General features: G+C 40.1%; 1 protein-coding gene and 1 non-coding gene across 3 annotated transcripts in view; both read left to right on the top strand.

Annotated features, from left to right (window-relative positions):
• The window catches only part of GRM8 (glutamate metabotropic receptor 8), an 883,624-nt gene that overhangs the window by 305,893 nt on the left and 558,686 nt on the right, over positions 1–19,045 (top strand). The gene's annotated exons all lie outside the window — the stretch shown is intronic.
• Positions 6,658–6,729, top strand: TRNAC-GCA (transfer RNA cysteine (anticodon GCA)). The gene has a single exon. It is a non-coding gene; the product is annotated as a tRNA-Cys (tRNA).

Here is a 19,045-nt window from a genome sequence, read left to right as displayed (position 1 = left end):
AGAGTACGTCAAGGCTATATATTGTCACCTTGCTTATTTGACTTATATTCAGTGTACATCATGAGAAATACTGGGCTGGAAGAAGCACAAGCTGGAATCAAGATTGCTGGGAGAAATATCAATAACTTCAGATATGCAGATGACACCACCCTTATGGCAGAAAGTGGAGAAGAACTAAAGAGCCTCCTGATGAAAGTTAAAGAGGAGAGTGAAAAAGTTGGCGTAAAGCTCAACATTCAGAAAACTATGATCATGGCATCTGTTGCCATCACTTCATGGCACATAGATGGGGAAACAGTGGAAACAGTGTCAGACTTTATTTTCCTGGGCTCCAAAATCATTGCAGATGGTGATTGCAGCCATGAAATTAAAAGATGCTTACTCTTTGGAAGGAAAGTTATGACCAACCTAGACAGCATATTCAAAAGCAGAGACATTACTTTGCCAACAAAGATCCGTCTAGTCAAGGCTATGGTTTTTCCAGTAGTCATGTATGGATGTAAGAGTTGGACTGTAAAGAAAGCTGAGTGCTGAAGAATTGATGCTTTTGTACTGTGGTGTTGGAGAAGACTGTTGAAAGTCCCTTGGACTGCAAGGAGATCCAACCAGTCTATCCTAAAGGAGATCAGTCCTGGATGTTCATTGGAAGGTTTGATGTTGAAGCTGAAACTCCAATACTTTGGCCACCTCATGTGAAGAGCTGACTCGTTTGAAAAGACCCTGATGCTGGGAGAATTTGAGGGTAGGAGAAGGGGATGACAGATGATGAGATGGTTGGATGGCATCACTGACTCAATGGACATGGGTTTGTGTGGGCTCCGGGAGTTGGTGATGTACAGGGAGGCCTGGCGTGCTGCAATTCATGGGGTCACAGAGTCGAATACAACTGAGCGACTGAACTGAACTGCACGATGGGACCAGATGCCATGATCTTCTTTTTTTGAATGTTGGGTTTTAAGTCAGCTCTTTCTTTCTCCTCTTTCACCTTTATCAAGAGGTTCTTTAGATCCTCTTTGCTTTCTGCCTTAAGAGTGGTGTCATCTGCATATCTGAGGTTATTGAGGTAATAGAGTAGAGTCTTTCTAATACCACGATATAATTTTTCTTTCATCATATTTTCTCTTTGGAAAGTTTCAAACCTCAGAGATATTTTTATAACTTCCTCCCATTTTGTCTCAAAATAATACTAATAAAGCCCTAATTTTATGGTGATGAACTTAGGGTTATATAAAATATTTTCATGTGGACATCTTTGTTGTCATTGCTTTAAAGGGCCATTCATTTTTAGGTAACTGGTAGTATCCCCAAATTGAGTGAGTGTGGGCCTCTGTGCCAAGAGGTCACACATACATGTACAGAGGCTGTCTTTAAATGTACTCAGCTCTCAGCTTGACCAAATCAAGTTCATTTTGAAAGCTGCTGTTAAAAATGGGAATGGGTTGGCTAGAACAGAGCTCTTATAATCACTGGGAAAATCTTCCACAGCAAATATCAGTGTGTACTTAAGAAACTGACAAAGCTCTCAGACGAGTCTCTTATTGTGAAGTTACAGAGGAGTAGAGGAAAACGTTACAGGGATCTACATATTCTTTAGGGGTGTGGACATGGTAAAGCGGGAAATACATTTCCTTAAAGTGTTTGAATCTGGGGTTTATCTGATTGAATAGGAAAAAAACTCCACTGGAATTTGTTAACAGGAAGACAGACTTGAGTTGACAGGAATAATTAATCTCTTGAGGCTAGATAAGAAAAAAGGACTTATGTGAGTCTGTGGAACACCCTCAAATATGGATACCTGTGCCTACTAGTTTGCAGAAGGGAATGGCAACCCACTCCAGTATTCTTGCCTGGAGAATCCCATGGACAGAGGAGCCTGGCGGGCCACAGGGGTCGCCAAGAGTCGCACACGGCTGAGCGACAGACACTGCTGCTACTGCGACTACTATTTATAAAGAAAATGGATAATTTGTGTTGACCCTGGCTCTTGGGAAAAAGGAATGTTCTTTCGAAACTGTTGGTGTAACTGGAGACTGAGAGCTACTTTTATTTGTGTGTGTGTGTGTGTGTGTGTGTGTGTGTGTTTTTACCTCTCTAGTCAGCAGAAAGAATGAGTTGATAGTGATTCAAACAGTTTTCAGTGAGAACCTTTCTGCTCCTCTGGTTTTTGCATCCAGCCAAGAAGAAAATGTTATTTTCCAGCCTTTGTATTGGTGTTGATGGGTTCTTAGGAGACTTCTTGAGAAAATGAAGGTGGAAGAGGCAGATAGGACCCTTCAAGAGAAAGGCTTAAATATTGGCTGTTATCCAGGCATAGGTAATCTTGGAAAGGGATTGTCAACCAGTCTCTACACAGAAATAGTTTACTAGAGGTCAATGTCAATTCATTTATTGGAGGGCTAGTAATAAGTGTGTTCTTAATTTACATATATACCTTTTCCTCATTTTTGTTTCAGCTTATCTCAGTTGTTTCACTCGAATTCTTTTGCCTTTTATTCCTAACTGAAATGAAAAATGAAATGTATAAAACATCACAAGGAAGTTCGGTAAGCATTCCTTATTCTGCAGTCTGACAGTAATTATTATTAAGGGATTACAGGAAAATCCTACAATGTAATTTAAGGATTCTCAATTTATTCGCAGACTTCTTCCACCCTGCTTAACAAAGACATTTTCTACCTTTCTGGTAAAATCTAGACTTTGCTTACTGACCTGTTTGCTCTTTCAACAACATTTTATTCCATGTCAACAATAATAATAAGGGAACTACAATAATAAGAGCAAGCATTTTGTGGCTGCATAGTACTATGCTAAGCACTCAAGAGATTGTTAGAGTTCCTCTTCACAACAACCCTAGAAGGAAGTTTTTATTTTTATTATTTCATTTTACAGATGGGGAAGTACACACATTAAATAAATTGCTCAAGACCCACGGTGAGAAATTGGTGGATTTGTAGGAGAATTCAGGCCTGGAAGTTAAATTGTAGTGTTATGTATCATTTCTCAGAAGGTGGAGGGGAGTTGCGAAACAAAATATAGGATATTCAGTTAAATTTGAATTCCAACTAAGTGATGAATGATTTTTAGTGAAGTGAAGTCACTCAGTCGTGTCCAACTCTTTGTGATCCCATGGACTGTAGTCTACCGGGCTTCTCTGTCCATGGGATTTTCCAGGCAAGAGTACTGGAGTGGGTTGCCATTTCCTTCTCCAGGGGATCTTCCTGACCCAGGGATCGAACCCAGGTCTCCTGCATTGCAGGCAGATGCTTTACTGTCTGAGCCACCAGGGATTTTTAGGGTTCATCCCAAATATTGCATGGGTTGTAGATATCTTGTATTTTTATTTGCTAGATCTGGCAAATAAAACACAAAGAACACTTGACTGTTGGCAGAATGATTTTGAGCCAGAAAATTTACTAAAGGCCATCTGCCTCAATTGAGGAAAGGCTCAGAAGTCTTAGGATTTTCACATTCCTATGACTGACAACAAAGTGAGGCTTAGGAGTTTGCCATGCTGGCTCTGGGTTACTTCCTCAGCAGTTTTCTGTTTGACTATCAAGTGAGATTTCTCCCATTATTTCTTTTTCTTTTTTATGAACTTTATTATTTTAAAGAGTTTTTTTTTTTTTTTTAATCTGGACCATTTTTAAAGTCTTCATTGGATTTGTTACGATATTGTTTTCGTTTTGGTTATTTGGCCACGGGGCTTGTGGGATCCTTACTCCCTGACCAGGGATTGCATCCACACCCCTGAAGTGGAAAGTGATGTCTTAACCTCTAGACCGCCAGGGAAGTCCGTCTCCTGTTATTTCTGAGGGTATTTCTCATTTGCTTATTTTCTAAATTGTTGTCTGGAAGGCAAATCTTTGCGAACATTCTACCAAAAGCAACATGAGGAGAAGTGGAGGCCGGGAAGTAGGAAGTGACATGTAAAAGTTCCTGACAGTGCCTACTACGCACAGCATCCTGTCAATATGGCGTCTCCTTTGGTAGAAACAAGAGGCCCGAGTATGTGGCACAGATTAAATAGCTACTTGTCCTAGCAGTGTTTCTCTTAAGATCTTGGCCAGAGGGTCCTATTTGAATGACTACTAGTGGTATCAGAGAATGAATAAATAGTAATGCATTTTATACAGTAGCCATCCTTTTAGGAGATAGTAAATTAAAATGTTGTCTAATTCACTGGAGTTCAATATTAGGTCATTTTCTTCAAAGAAGAGAGAGGTATTAATTAGTCTGTTGCTTGGAGGCCTCGTTATATATGCTTCATTCCCTTTGCTGTTGTAACAAACAGCTCCTGCGCGCTGGGGCCCTGACTGATTAACTTGCTGAGCTGCCTCTTGGTAGCTCTTCTGCTGACAGACACTGTTAAATAGGGGAGAATGGGATAGAGGAGTAGAAAAAAAGAAAAAAATAATAACCTGGCTTCATGATGTGAGGAAGCAAATAAATACAACACCTCAGCAGACCAAAGTGAAATAAACTGCTTGAGTTGTCCATCTTAGCCACAGGGTTCTTTTAGGCTGAAAATCAAATGTACTAGAGGCTTTTTGCGGTTGGAGTTGTTAACAGCTAAGAGATGACAAAAAGCTTCTTGAGAAAAGGAAAAGGAAAAGGAACTGGAAAATTTAGATGGATTTTAGTTGAAGAATAAAAACCCATCAGTGTGTTGATACAAGGAACAGGATTGGCTGATATGGATTCTTAAGTTATAACTGTCCAAAAGTGGGAATTTTAACCAAATATAGTTTTCCTGATATTATTTTCACATTAGAGTACTCCTACCCCACCAAATTTTGTCTTCACCCTCAAAAGAGAATTACTTCTCAAAAAGCATTCTCAGTTCTGTTGGAGTAAACACAATACTTTTCACTTTTGATTTTGAACCGATTACAGATGTAGAAAAAAGTACCAAAACTAGTACAGAGAGTTTCCATATATCCCAGCCCTAGACTCCCTTAGTGTTGAAATCTTACTTAACCATAGTGCAAGTAGTACAGCCAAGCAATTAACGCTGGTATAATAATACTATATGCTAATGTTACCAGTTTTTTGATTAATGTTTGGTTGTTTGTTCTGGGATCCCATGTCGATCCTTCAGGATCACATATTACATTTTGCTATTTCTCCATAGCCTCCTAAAATCTATAACAGTTCTTCTTTAATCATTATGACCGTGCCATTTTTGAAGAGTATAGAGCAGTTATTTTGCCAAGTGTCCCTCAAGTTTGGTGTGTCTGGTCTTTTCCCATGGTTGGATTGAGGTAACTGATTTTGGAAAGAATTCCACAAAAACAATGTTGTGTCCCACTTAATGCATCATAGCATGTGATTCATGATGTCAAATTGTTTCATTACTGGTATAATGTTGACCTTGATCACTTGGTTAATTTAGTTTCTGCTGGGTTACTTTATTTGACAATTACAATGTTTTCTCTTGTTGTTAACAAATATCTTGGAGGAAATGCTCTGCGACTGAAAATCTTGTTTCCCATCAAATTTTCATCCACTGTTTTTAGCGTATATCAGAGGATCTCAGTTCTGTACCAATCGTTACCATGGTATTTACTTAATGGTGATTTTCCATTCTTGCCTATCCTTCGACATTTATTAATTGTAATTCTATAGCAAGGAAGCAGAGAAGGCAATGTCACCCCACTCCAGCACTCCTGCCTGGAAAATCCCATGGATGGAGGAGCCTGGAAGGCTGCAGTCCATGGGGTCGCTTAGGGTTGGACACGACTGAGCAACTTCACTTTCACTTTTCACTTTTGTGCATTGGAGAAGGAAATGGCAACCCACTCCAATGTTCTTGCCTGGAGACTCCCAGGGACGGGGGATCCTGGTGGGCTGCCGTCTCTGGGGTCGCACAGAGTTGGACACAACTGAAGCGACTTAGCAACAGCAGCAGGAAGGAAGAGCCCTCTGTCTCTCCCGTCTATCTAGATAATTGGCCATTTATATCCACAAATATGTACTCATGGATATTTATTTGATTCTATGGGTCATAATCCAATATTAGTATTATTTAATTTTTTCACTCAACTTGTTTCAGCTTTGGTTTTTTAGGAGCTTCTTCAGATTGGCGCTTGTGCTCTCTTGATAAGCCCTATCTTTTACAAAAGTTTTTTTAGCATCTTTTTGCTTCACACTATTATCCCAGGCGCATATGTATTTTCCCTACCCTCATCCTAAAATCAACCACTTCTCCAAGTTTTCTTTTGTTGGGGAATAGGGTTCAGAAACTGTGGCCTTAATGCTAGGTATGCTCTTTTACTTCTGGGATGTCATTACGCTAAGCCTTCTCAGTGGGCAGAGCTGGGAAATATACACCAGGATACTAACCTGCATAATACAATAAAATTTCTATTATATATTTATTTATTTGTTGAGTTCTATATGCATGCATGGGCTTCCCTGATAGCTCAGTTGGTAAAGAATCTTCCTGCAATGCAGGAGACCCCAGGTTGGATTTGTGGGTTGGGAAGATCCACTGGAGAAGGGAATGGCTACCCACTCCAGAATTCTGGCCTGGAGAATTCCATGGACTGTATAGTCCCTGGGGACACAAAGAGTCAGACACGGATGAGCGACTTTCACTTTCACTGTCATGTGCACGCATATAAAGTACTTTCAGGATTGCTAACCCATATTGGGGCTTCCCTAGTGGCTCAGAGGATAAAGCATCTGCCTGCAATGCAGGAGACCCAGGTTCGATTCCTGGGTTGGGAAGATCCCCTGGAGAAGAAAATGGCAACCCACTCCAGTGTTCTTGCCTGGAGAATCCCATGGACAGAGGAGCCTGGCGGGCTACAGTCCACGGGGTCGCAAAGAGTCGGACACGACTGAGCGACTTCACTTTCTTTCTTTTCAACCTGTATTACTATAAGAAACGTGTACTGACTTAATTATAGCATTGATATACTTATTTTTATCTTTACTTTTACACTATCCAGTCAAGACACTGTTTTCCACAATTATTTAAGTTAGTTTTATTATTCCCCATCCCTTCAGTGTGGTTCCTTTGTAATAGAGTGAGATTCATGTATTTAGTTTAGTATTGCATTTTGTTATTTCCATCCTCATTCCTAAAAGATAGTTTTAATTATTGATTGCTTGGGGGTTATGTGAACATATGAAGCATAACTATGCTTCTAAGCGCTCGAGCGTAACCAAATGAAGTACTCAGAGGGGTGTCTACTCCATTGTTGTCCCTGCTACTTCACACCCATCCGCTCTTCTTTCCAGCTCTTTCCCATCCACCCCCTTTACATAACCAGTCTCTTTGGTTTTAGTTTCATCCTTCTCATATTTCCTTTGCACAAGAAAATATATTTTCTTGTAAATATTTTTTCCTTAAAGAGTGTCATAGTCTAGATACTCTTTTGCACTTTGCTTTTTTCACTTAACACTGTGTCTTGGAAATCACTCCATGTCAGTTCATAAAGTCCTTAATGATTGTCCTTAACATTTTACAGCTGTGCTGTACTCCATTGAATAGCCATATGACACTATCTTCTTCATGTATCCCTTTCCCTAGGAGAAAGGCACACCAGTTAACAGACTAAGAGTGGAAAGCTTAAGAAAAAACTGAAAAATAGAGCAAACTGGGCAAAGTTGGGGAATGTAGCTGCTGCCTTTATGTCAATTCAGATGGGACAAAGCAGAAGTAAATTATCAAAATTTACTAGCTTAATGCTACTGAATATGCTTTTGCACATATCTGTGACTTTTTGTTAGCACCTTAGTGTGGTGAATAAGAGCAGTCTCTTCCATTATTGGTGGCTCAGATGGAAAGAATCTGCCTGAAATGCAGGAGACTTGGGTTTGATCCCTGGGTTGGGAAGATCTCCTGGAGAAGGGAATGGCTAGTCCAGTATTCTTGCCTGGAGAATTCCATGGATAGAGGAGCCTGGTGGGCTGCCATCCATGGGGTCACAAGGAGTCACGCATGACTGAGCGACTAGCGTACACACACATTGCCATTATTGGTTTGGAGCATCAAGAGTTTTGGACTTTTACAACTGATTAGTTTTAAAACATATGTTACAGGCTTATATTTCATATAAAAAAATAGCATACCTACCTATTTTGACAAATTATGTAGCATCCTTGGTTTTTCTTATCTGTAGAAGTAGAATAACAAGAATGTCTACCTCGCAGGGTTAAACTTAAACTATGGGAAACAGTGCTTTGTAAGGAATGTGGTGAGCCAGAAACTGGGGATGACAGTCATTACTGGGGGGCCGATTGCTTTAACTTGCTATACTAATAATTCTAAGCAGAAGTTTTTGATGGTTTGGTTTATATACGTAGTTGGGAATTCATGGTATATTTTAGTAATTAATAGCTGTTTTATATTGAAGATATGCTAACAAGGTGCATGAGAGAGAGAGAGAGTGCACAAGAATAGGGGAGAGAAAGAAAGAGGTAATACATAAAAAGAAAATAAAAATTACTCCAAATTTTATTAACTAGAGAAACTCACTGGTCTTATCTTAGTATAAATCCTTCCAGATAACTTTTTGTACTTATGCACACAGTGTTTATCTTTTGACAAGATAAGTATATTTTAACAAAAATGCTATCATTTTCCACATACCTGTATCATTCATTTAAAATTAAAAAATTTTAATATATATTTTCAAGCTTACACTCTATTTACAGTTGTTACAAAATGTTGGTTATATTCCCCATATTGTATAATACATCCTTGTAGCCTATCTCCACTTTATTATGACCATTTTTTTCCACAGTATTTTTCTTCCTACCGGAAGGCTCAACCAGATCATTTGTTCATTTCAGTCTAAGGTCTGACTAATCAAAGTGAAACAAAATGGAAAAAGCAGATTGTCAAACTAACCAAAACAAGCTCAGTAAGTTTGGGTGTTTGCCTTACATGAGTGCTCAATTTAATCAACTATATTTTGGGGAGTGTAACATTGGCCCACCACTTACCCCGAAAATGCAGAGTTAAATTCAATTAATCAGTCCCTTTCTTCTAAAACTTTTGTTTGTGATCTTCATTGTAGTGGCATTACAAAGCGAGGGAATTAAACCTCAACTTCAAACTCACAGCTTTGATCTAAAATGCTTGACAGAAGTTCTCCAGATGCTTTATCAGGTTGCAGTTCTAGGAAGCACTTCCATTATAACTATAGTTCATAAAAGTCATCAGTAAAGTTCAGAGTTTTGAGGAATTATTTAGGCAAAAGTCTCCCCAAAGGTCTCCTCTTCTCCCTTCCTTGTTCCTGTGGTTTCATTATGCAAGAAATATTTATTGCTGGTCTCTTAATATTGCCAACTTTTTATACAGTGCTGAGACTGATAAAAATTTCCAGCAACGTAAAAGATTTAACTTTATTTTCATTTTTTAATTCATGAAGGTAGGAAATGAGTGGATGAAAATTCATGAAAGTTCCCATCTAAAGGGACATTCTTAACCCCAACTCTTAGCTCACAGAACTACTGTGAGATAGGAAGACTAGAGGTAGATATGCTATTTGTTTCATATGAAATATAAGCCTGTAACATATATTTTGGTTCTAGTATTCCTTGCTCTTTTTGAAAGAGGGTCTACTCAGTGGCAGAAGGAAGAAAATAATTTTTAAAAATGTTATTAGCTACTCCAAGTATAGATCTGATCCTTTTTGGAACTTAGCATGAATATGCTTCCTATGACTGTAGGAATTGCTACTATGGAACCAAGGAGAGACCCTTTAAATGTAATATTTTCTCTCTGAGATCTCTAGAGAGAAAAAAAGGGATGAGACCTTGAGGAGAGTGTTTTGTGAACCATTTGCCAGCTTCCAGACTTCTTTAGGAAGAGGCAAGGCGCTTGACTGCAGGATGCTAAGTGATAATGATCACAGTTGTGGATTGTAGAATGCTTTCCATGTGGCAGGTCGGTGCTGAGTGCCTCATGTACATCATTCGTTTACTGGATACATGATCCAAAGCAGTTGTTACTGTGACCTGGAGTCTTGAGGAAATGAAATAACCTTGTGAAAGTCATAAAGCTACTAAGTCAGTAAACCACCTGATGAGATTTAACCCAGATGTGTGGATGCCTACTTCAGTGCCACCTGTGACTGAATCTTGTGGGTCTTTGGATTCCTTGGGCCCTGGTTCTCTTGGGGCCAGTTCAGCCTTTACTCACTGATCCAGCTATGGGCAGCAGTTGGCTCTGGTCCTAACCCTGGTCCCTCCAGGAATCTTGAGCCTCTCCACAGTCTTCCCTAGGGGAACGGGGTTTATGTGGCGAATGACACTTTTAGGCTGGGGGGAATGGAATCCAGCACAAACTAGTGGAAAGAGCAATAGACGTGTGTTAGCCTCCCGGTGCTCTCATTTCTGTGGTAATCAATTTTTTCTCTAAATCATTAGCTGGCTTTTCCTGTCCCCTCTTTTATAGGAACATGCTCTATGTTGAAAGCAAGGATAACTATGTCCCTTATCTGTTGATGGTCTTTTAGTGGCTCATTCCTCATCTCCTAGGCAAAACTCAAAGCTTTTTTTTTTCTTTTCTTTGCATTACTTATTCTTGCCATTTTCTTCTTTCATGTCTCCTTACATTCCTCACCTGTATCCTAGGTTCAAGCTTATCCAACTGCTTAGTCTCTCAAACACAAACCTGTGTGTGCTTTCAATGTCTTTGCGTGTGCTGTGCTCTCTGCCTTTCCCCCCATAACCTGCATGCCTTACAGACTTCTAATTTTTCAAAATGCACTCAATTGTCTCCTCTTCTATGAAACTTTCCATGTTTCTTCAGGCTTCATTGTGCTTGAGTGTTTTGAGAACCATTTGCCAGTCTGGATTCCCAAAGGATCTGACAAATACCTCTGCTTTGTCAAGTGTTTTAGGGTTTTGTGACTCTTCCCTTTTTCTTCAGTCCCACTAGACTCTCATCTCCATGAGGGCAATGAGTTTGTCTTGGTACTCTCTGTATGTAGTACTGTATATTTCCTTAGTACCAGTGCCTAGCAGTGTCTAGTAAATGTTCATTAAGTCTTGCTTGAATGGATTTGTGGAGGGATCAGAAATTATAAAGCATAAATGAGAACTTACCTTGCCCACCCAAATGCTGTATGGTGTTTGGTAAATTACAGGACCTTTCAGAATCCTGGTTTCCTCATCTGTGAGCTGAAGTTGGCCCTGAATGTCAAGGCCTCTTCCTTGGAGGACATTTACAATTCAGTCAATTTCACAGTGAGGCATTAGGGAGCTTCTGATGGCAGCTAGTTTTGGCTGAAATCTTCACTTCAGTTCAGATTTTTCAAGTGAGTGATTTGGACTGAAGAGAAAGGATATCAAAATCTTCAGACACTGAAGTGGAACGAAAAGGTTGCTTTTATGATAGGAAGGCCTCGGGGCTTGTTACCCTGTCACAAGATCGTGGAATGTTCAGATTAGGAGAAAGTTAAGAGACAAATCATTCAACCTCTTCATTTCATTAAGGAAAAAAAAAAAAAATCCAGACCTGGAAAGTTTAAGTGACTTGGTCTGAGTCACAGCACTAGTTGGTATCAGGATGTAGCTTGTGGATTCTTAGGTTTGTGCCCTTCTGCCAAACACTTGATCTGTGTTTCTAAATCAAGATATGGAGTAACATTGTACTAACATGTGCTTTTGGGTCCTGGTTGACTCAGTTTGTAGCAAACTTGAAGGGTTAGAACTTTTCATTTCTCTTTATATTTATATTGACTTGTAATCTACTACAAAATGGAGAACATGTTTATGAAAAATTTGTTATCTTTTCTCTCAGCATCTATTAAAGAAGGCTCATGAAGGCTAAGTAAAAGCATAGTACATACCATGCCAGAACATAAGCTGAAAGATCTTGAGCTTTGCTTGGGGGGTCTCCTGCTTCATAGAACATAAAATATTTTTTAAATAAGAAACTGGATAATGTGTGGGAAGAACAGACCAAGTTTTGTAAGACCCTAATGATGATATTAATATTAGAGGCTTAGAGTTGTTGTACGTGTGTCTAGATATGAATCAACAGGTTATATTTGCTAGAATGGATGGACCTTTTCTCTACTTTTAAAAGTCTCGTATGTGGCAAGTGCACATGTTAGTTTTGTTGAGTTATCCTTTGGGTAGCAAGGTCAGAAAAAGGTTTGGTTAACTTTTTTCTATTTCCTGGGACAGTGTGAATTTAAGATGGATAATGGTAAATATCACTTCCAAATTTCTTTTTATTACTAAATCACTGCAGATGGTGACTGCAGCCATGAATTAAAAGACGCTTACTCCTTGGAAGAAAAGTTATGAACAACCTAGATAGCATATTCAAAAGCAGAGACATTACTTTGCCAACAAAGGTCCATCTACTCAAGGCTATGGTTTTTCCAGTGGTCATGTATGGATGTGAGAGTTGGACTGTGAAGAAAGCTGAGGGCTGAAGAATTGATGCTTTTGAACTGTGGTGTTGGAGAAGACTCGTGAGAGTCCCTTGGACTACAAGGAGATCCAACCAGTCTGTTCTAAAGGAGATCAGCCCTGGGATTTTTTTGGAGGGAATGATGCTAAAGCTGAAGCTCCAGTACTTTGGCCACCTCATGCGAAGGGTTGACTCATTGGAAAAGACTCTGATGGTGGGAGGGATTGGGGGCAGGAGGAGAAGGGGACGACAGAGGATGAGATGGCTGGATGGCATCACCGATTTGGTGGATGTGAGTTTGAATGAACTCCAGGAGTTGGTGATGTACAGGGAGGCCTGGCATGCTGCGATTCATGGGGTCGCAGAGTCGGACATGACTGAGCGACTGAACTGAACTGAACTGAACTGAAACATCTTAATCATTGAAGTTTGCTAAGGGTAGAGCTTAGGCCTTGCTTCATACTCTCTGGGCAAGGGTGGGGTTTTCCTGTCCTCTATTCAAGGCCTGGGAAGCCCCAGGGGCAAGGTGTTCAGTTCTGGTTTCTCACTGGTCCAAGATTCAAGGCTTGGACACCAGGCCTGGCCTTCAGAGCCCATAGTCTCATAATACCCTTTTTGGGTTATTTTGAGCCCCAGCTCCTACTTACATCCTGACTTTGACTTACCTATTTGCTTATGACTCCTGAGAATCTTCGATCTTTCCTTCACATTAAAATTACATTATAATATTTATTTTGGTTATATTTGCTCCAACTTTCCATATGTTCAGAGTCAGAAGAAGGTCTGTATCAGCTTTCTCTGTCATGCTGCTGAGGGATCACTGGAAAGTCTCCACAGTTACATTTGTGATTCTGATGAGGACTGTCACAACTCTACAATAACTAACCTAAGGATCTCGGTTTTATTTGCATGCTGATAGTATTTAGCCCAGGAAGGGGGCCAGTTGATCTATCTGGGGAGATATGGAAAGTATTAATGTATATATTAGCTTACGCATTTAATATTTAAACTTTTGTCAAACTCACTGGTAAAATGAGTCCTTTACAAAGGAAAATATTAGGGCTATGCCTTCCTTAGAAAAGGGAAAAGCCCTTTTGGCAAATACTTAGCAAATGGCTAAATTAATTTGTGTATGAATATAAATTTGTCCATCTATTTGCTCCCCATTGAACTCATGGGCGACTCACCTTCATTTGAGGCACTTCTGTAAACATGACTCTATAAACCTAATTTCAACTGCCTTATCATCTTCACATAGGAGACCTCAACTAGAGAGTGGAAAAATGGATAGGGTTGCACACTGGATTACCCAAAGAGCTGTTCCACTATGTTCCATGTAAATGGACCCTCAGTCCAACCACTGAGCTGGTCATCACCAGTTGTCGCATAAAATCTACTTTTTGTTCCACATCACAATCTGAGAAGTGGCTTGTTTTTGTTATGTATAATGAGAGGGGATAAAATTTCAAGATGATTTTTTTTATCTTTGGTCAGCCCATAAGGCACCCACTTATTGAGTGTGATTTCACTTTTTCAATTTGCTTCAAATGCCAAATGACCATAGAATGGTCAACGCTGACCTTTTCATCAACTTCTCATGTACTTTTAAGAGGATCAGCTTCAGTGATAGCTTTCAATCGGTCATTGTCAACATCTGATGACTGGCTACTATGCTCCCCACATTCAAGACTCAGTTTCTTTGTAAAACTTCTTGAACCACCACTGCACTGTACATCCGTTAGCAGTTCCTGAGCCAAATGTGTTGATGTTATGAGTTGTTTCTGCTGTTTTAGGAGCCATTTTGAATTTAAATAAGGAAACCACTTGGATTTGCTTTTTGTCTAATATCATTTTCATAGTCTAAAATAAATATAAAATACATGGCCAGTAATAAGTCATTGACAAAAAAATGAGAAATGCGTATTAAAATGATGTATAACATAATCATATTTATTTAAGAATGTATTCCAGTATCAAATAGCAAAGTTCAGTAGTGCAAAACCGCTATTACTTTTGCACCAACTTATACTTGAAATGAGGTTCAAGGGCCCAGCAGCCTTGGCACCACTTGCCAGTTTATTTAGAAATACAGAATCTCAGGTTCCCCAACCTACTGAATCAGAAACTGCATTTTAAAAGGATCCTGAAGGCATTGATATGCGCTGCCCCCACTTGATTGAATTTCAACTCAGTGCTATGTTTCATTATCAACCAGGGTCCATTTTGCAAAATATGTGCCCCATGAAATGATAGAAGTCACCCCCTTCACCTGCCCAGTGTTTGCCCTCTCTGTTTGATGGTCCATGCTCATGAGTCTGTGTTCCTGATGAAAGTGTGGCTCCTACTTAAATGTGTTAGAGAAAGAAACAGAAGTGAGAACCACCATGCCTGCTTCTGACCTTGACCACAGTCTGGTCCTTCTTGGTTTCACCATGTTTGATTGTACTTCCCCAGCGTTGCTCTTGTTGGGAAGTTGAACTAGAACATGCATTCAGATCCTCCTGATGGTCCACACTCCACCCCTTGATAACACACTGGGTGAGCAATGGCATTGACCAGACCGAGGCATTTGGCTTATTGTCACGAAGCAGAGCAAACGTTCACCCATGTCAGGTCCAGGACCTTGGCCTTATTAGCACTGACCTACAAACTGAGCTTGTTATTGTGATGCTCCCCGTCAGGTAATGAGTACTTAAGCACCTACTGCTTCCAATTAGAGTGAACTATTGGCAATATGGTCTCAGCTCTCCAGCGACTTTTACAGTCTGAAATGGGGAAATGATATAAGGAAGGAAGGACAAAAGACATGTGAAATGAAAAAAAAAAATAGCATAGAGGTCTGCAGGGTGGTTATTTTGACCACGTGATGACTATTTCATTATCAGGAGATTTGGTATTTTTGAAAATAGATGCATTTTTAATATAGTAACAAAGGACCTCCAAGCTGTTCTCTTTAGTTGGGAATGTGGATGTTTGTCTGCTTATGTAATCAATCCAGAAAGTAGTTTTTCAACTGAAAACTTTTTTTTTGCAGGTTTAAAGAAATCACCCTCGTCAATTTTACTACCTAGAAAAAAAATTGTGACTTCAGCAGGCTTTACTTATTTTGTCAAATTTTTACTCCAATCTAGATGAGGAGAAGTATTGTGGAAAGATATGTCAAGGTGCATTTTAATTATAAATCATATGTAAACTTTTATAGAAGAGGAAAAGTTTTCATTTATCCTATGTATTTAGAAGAAACTATCTCTACCCCATCCGATGTAAGAGTGGAGGAACTTTTCAAAAGAAATATTTCTAGGTAGGTCCCACTTTCATATTTAATAGTGATTATTTGTAAACCTAACAAACTTTGGAGTTGAAAGCTTTTGCCACCACTTTTGTATTTGAGCATTATCTTGTTTGTTATTTTTCTGGATGTAAAATTATTTAAACAGTTATGTGAGCTTGTCTTGCTATAGTACAGATGTGGTTCTTAGGAAGGGCTCTAACTTGCCTGCTTTAGTTATAGCAAGACCTCGTTCCAGATAATGAAGAATTAGACCTGCTCCTGCTCAGGGTGAAGGGAGGCGCCGGCTATGCTGTGTGCCCTTTGGCTCAGTGTTTGCTGTGCACACGGCACAGGCCGTGCAGGCCCCTGGGAAAGCTTCAGGGATGGAACAGGCCAGCAGACTCTGCTCAGAGAACTCGTGAGTGAGTAGCAGAGACACAAGATGATGTGAACCATTTTAATACGTGGTTGGAAGTAAGTGTCATGGGAGAAGTGAGAAGTGCTGTGGTCCTTCAGAGAAGGACACAGGAGAGAGGGGGCGAGGGAAGTCTCAGGGCAGCAGGGACAAATGGACTGGGTTTGGATGGATGGGTAGAACTTGAACGTGGATCACGTTCCTGCGTAAAAACCTGCTGTGGAGATAATAAACTAAAATGTGTAAAACTCTGTGCCTCATTATAATTGCCTTTGTTTCAAGGTAGAGGCAGACAAATAACCTGAAAACTGGCCAAGCAAGCAAATAATGATATACAAAGCCCCCTTTTCAATCTTGTAATCTGCAATGATTACACGGTGGGCACTAGCTCTAGGCTGGGCTTTTAGCCAGGACAACCAGCCAAGCAGCAAGCTATTCAACTGGACAAAGTCAAAAACATTCTCAAAGGAAGAGGAAGGACAAAAAAAAAAAAATGGGGGGAGGGTACAAATGATAATTGTAAAAAACAGCCCAGCTTTTACCAGGGGATATTATGATATAGCCAGGAGTCCTAGAATAAGACTGTGCCTAAACGAGGCCACCCGGTAGAATACTTCAGTTGAAGTTCTTTTTAAATTTATTTGATTTGCAGAGGTTCCAGGGCTCTTGTCTACATGGTGAACCGAAGACCATGGAGTCTGGTTTTAGGTCTGGCACCACGTAAGTGGCGTGACCTGGGCCCATATACTCTCCAGAGGCTTGGGTCCAGAAAGGCAACAGCAGTGATCACTTTATAAAGTGCCCAGAAGTGCCCACCAGATGTAGCCAAGAAGGTTCCAGGGACTATGGCATACGGGAATGGAAGCAGATGAACTGTGAAGTCACTCAGCCAGCAGCTCCACGGCTGAGAAAAATCAGCTTAGAAAACTGGGTTAAACTAGAGTGGTGACTATAATCAGAAACTTGCAAGAGGAAACACTACAAACATGTTAGCCTGGGCAAAACTGATTGTTTTAAAAATAAAGATAAAGGAATAGATTAAAAGAAGACATGCTACATATTTTCTGCCCTGATATAACAGGGATGAAGAGATAGAATTGAAGGTGGAGGAGGAAAGGTTCTATTTTAATCCACAAAAGAAAAGGCTCATTTTTCCCTTCAGTTTTAAGCACTTTTTTTTTTTTTCTTAAAGTTTCAGGCTTATCTCCATGTTTCAGGTGTAAGAGAAAGGCCCTGTTCCACTCTGAATGTCGGATTAACTGATGCCACACATTGTCCCAATCAGTTCCCTGGAGGCTAAGAGGGCATTTTTTTTTTTCAAACTTAATTTTGGTTTTGTGAAATCATTAAGTCTTGGAAGGAGCTGGATGACACACTGCTGTAATTATTGCTTAGCCAAGCCTCGCATGGTCAGCTTAGTTGGATAGAAAGTGGCACTAGTAAGAAACAACATTGAGAACACAATCTCATGTGAAGCATTTCACTTGACAAAGGGCAGAATCTACATTCCACTAGTACATCTCAACCCCAGACATTGGGTTTGCAAAAATAATGTTTTCGCATTGATGAAATCTGGGATAGAATGTGCTTTAGTGGCCAGTGTGACCCATTAGTGTGATGAGGAACATCACAAAGTGTTTGCCTGACAACCAGTGGTTCTCAAACTCATTGGAGGGTGTTATTGTCTTATATGAATGGCATTTTACTATAGAGGATGAGATGGTTGGATGGCATCACTGACTCAATGGACATGCATTTGAGGAAACTCCGGGAGATAGTGAAGGACAGTGAAGCCTGGTATGCTGCAGTCCGTGGAGTTGTACAGTCACACACAACCTAGTGGCTGAACAACAACTATACCAAAGAAAGTTTTCATTGTTATTATCTGAATGCCTTCTATATGGTAGGTATTGTAGTTCAGTTCAGTTCAGTTCAGTCGCTCAGTAGTGTCTGACTCTTTGTGACCCAATGATCGCAGCACGCCAGGCCTCCTTGTGCATTACCAACTCCTGGAGTTCACTCAAACTCACGTCCATCGAGTCGGTAATGCCATCCAGCTATCTCATCCTCTGTCGTCCCCTTCTCCTCCTGCCCTCAATCCCTCCAAGCATCAGAGTTTTTTCCAATGAGTCAACTCTTTGCATGAGGTGGCCAAAGTATTGGAGTTTCAGCTTCAAAATCAATCCTTCCAATGAACATCCAGGACTGATCTCCTTTAGGATAGACTGGTTGGATCTCCTTGCAGTCCAAGGGACTTTCAACAGTCTTCTCCAACACCACAGTTCAAAAGCATCAATTCTTCGATGCTCAGCTTTCTTCACAGTCCAACTCTCACATCCGTGCATAACCACTGGAAAAACCATAGCCTTGAGTAGATGGACCTTTGCTGGCAAAGTAATGTCTCTGCTTTTGAATATACTATCTAGGTTGGTCATAACTTTCCTTCCAAGGAGTAAGCGTTTTTTAATTTCATGGCTGCAGTCACCATCTGCAGTGATTTTGGAGCTCCAAAAAATAAAGTCTGACACTGTTTCCACTGTTTCCCCATCTATCTGGCATGAAGTGATGGGACCAGATGCCATGATCTTCGTTTTCTGAATGCTGAGCTTTAAGCCAACTTTTTCACTCTCCTCTTTCACTTTCATCAAGAGGCATTTTAGTTCCTCTTCACTTTCTGCCATAAGGGTGATGTCATCCGCATATCTGAGGTTATTGATATTTCTCCCAGCAATCTTGATTCCAGCTTGTGCTTCTTCCAGCCCAGCATTTCTCATGATGTACTCTGCATATAAGTTAAATAAGCAGGGTGACATTATACAGCCTTGACATACTCCTTTCCCAATTTGAAACCAGTCTGTTGTTCCATGTCCAGTTCTAACTGTTGCTTCCTGACCTGCATATAAGTTTCTCAAGAGGCAGATCAGGTGGTCTGGTATTCTCATCTCTTTCAGAATTTTCCAGTTTATTGCGATCCACA

This window comes from Ovis canadensis, chromosome 4 (assembly GCF_042477335.2).
Source record: "Ovis canadensis isolate MfBH-ARS-UI-01 breed Bighorn chromosome 4, ARS-UI_OviCan_v2, whole genome shotgun sequence".
Classification (NCBI taxonomy): Eukaryota; Metazoa; Chordata; class Mammalia; order Artiodactyla; family Bovidae; genus Ovis; species Ovis canadensis.
This window is presented reverse-complemented; position numbering and strand designations above follow the sequence as displayed.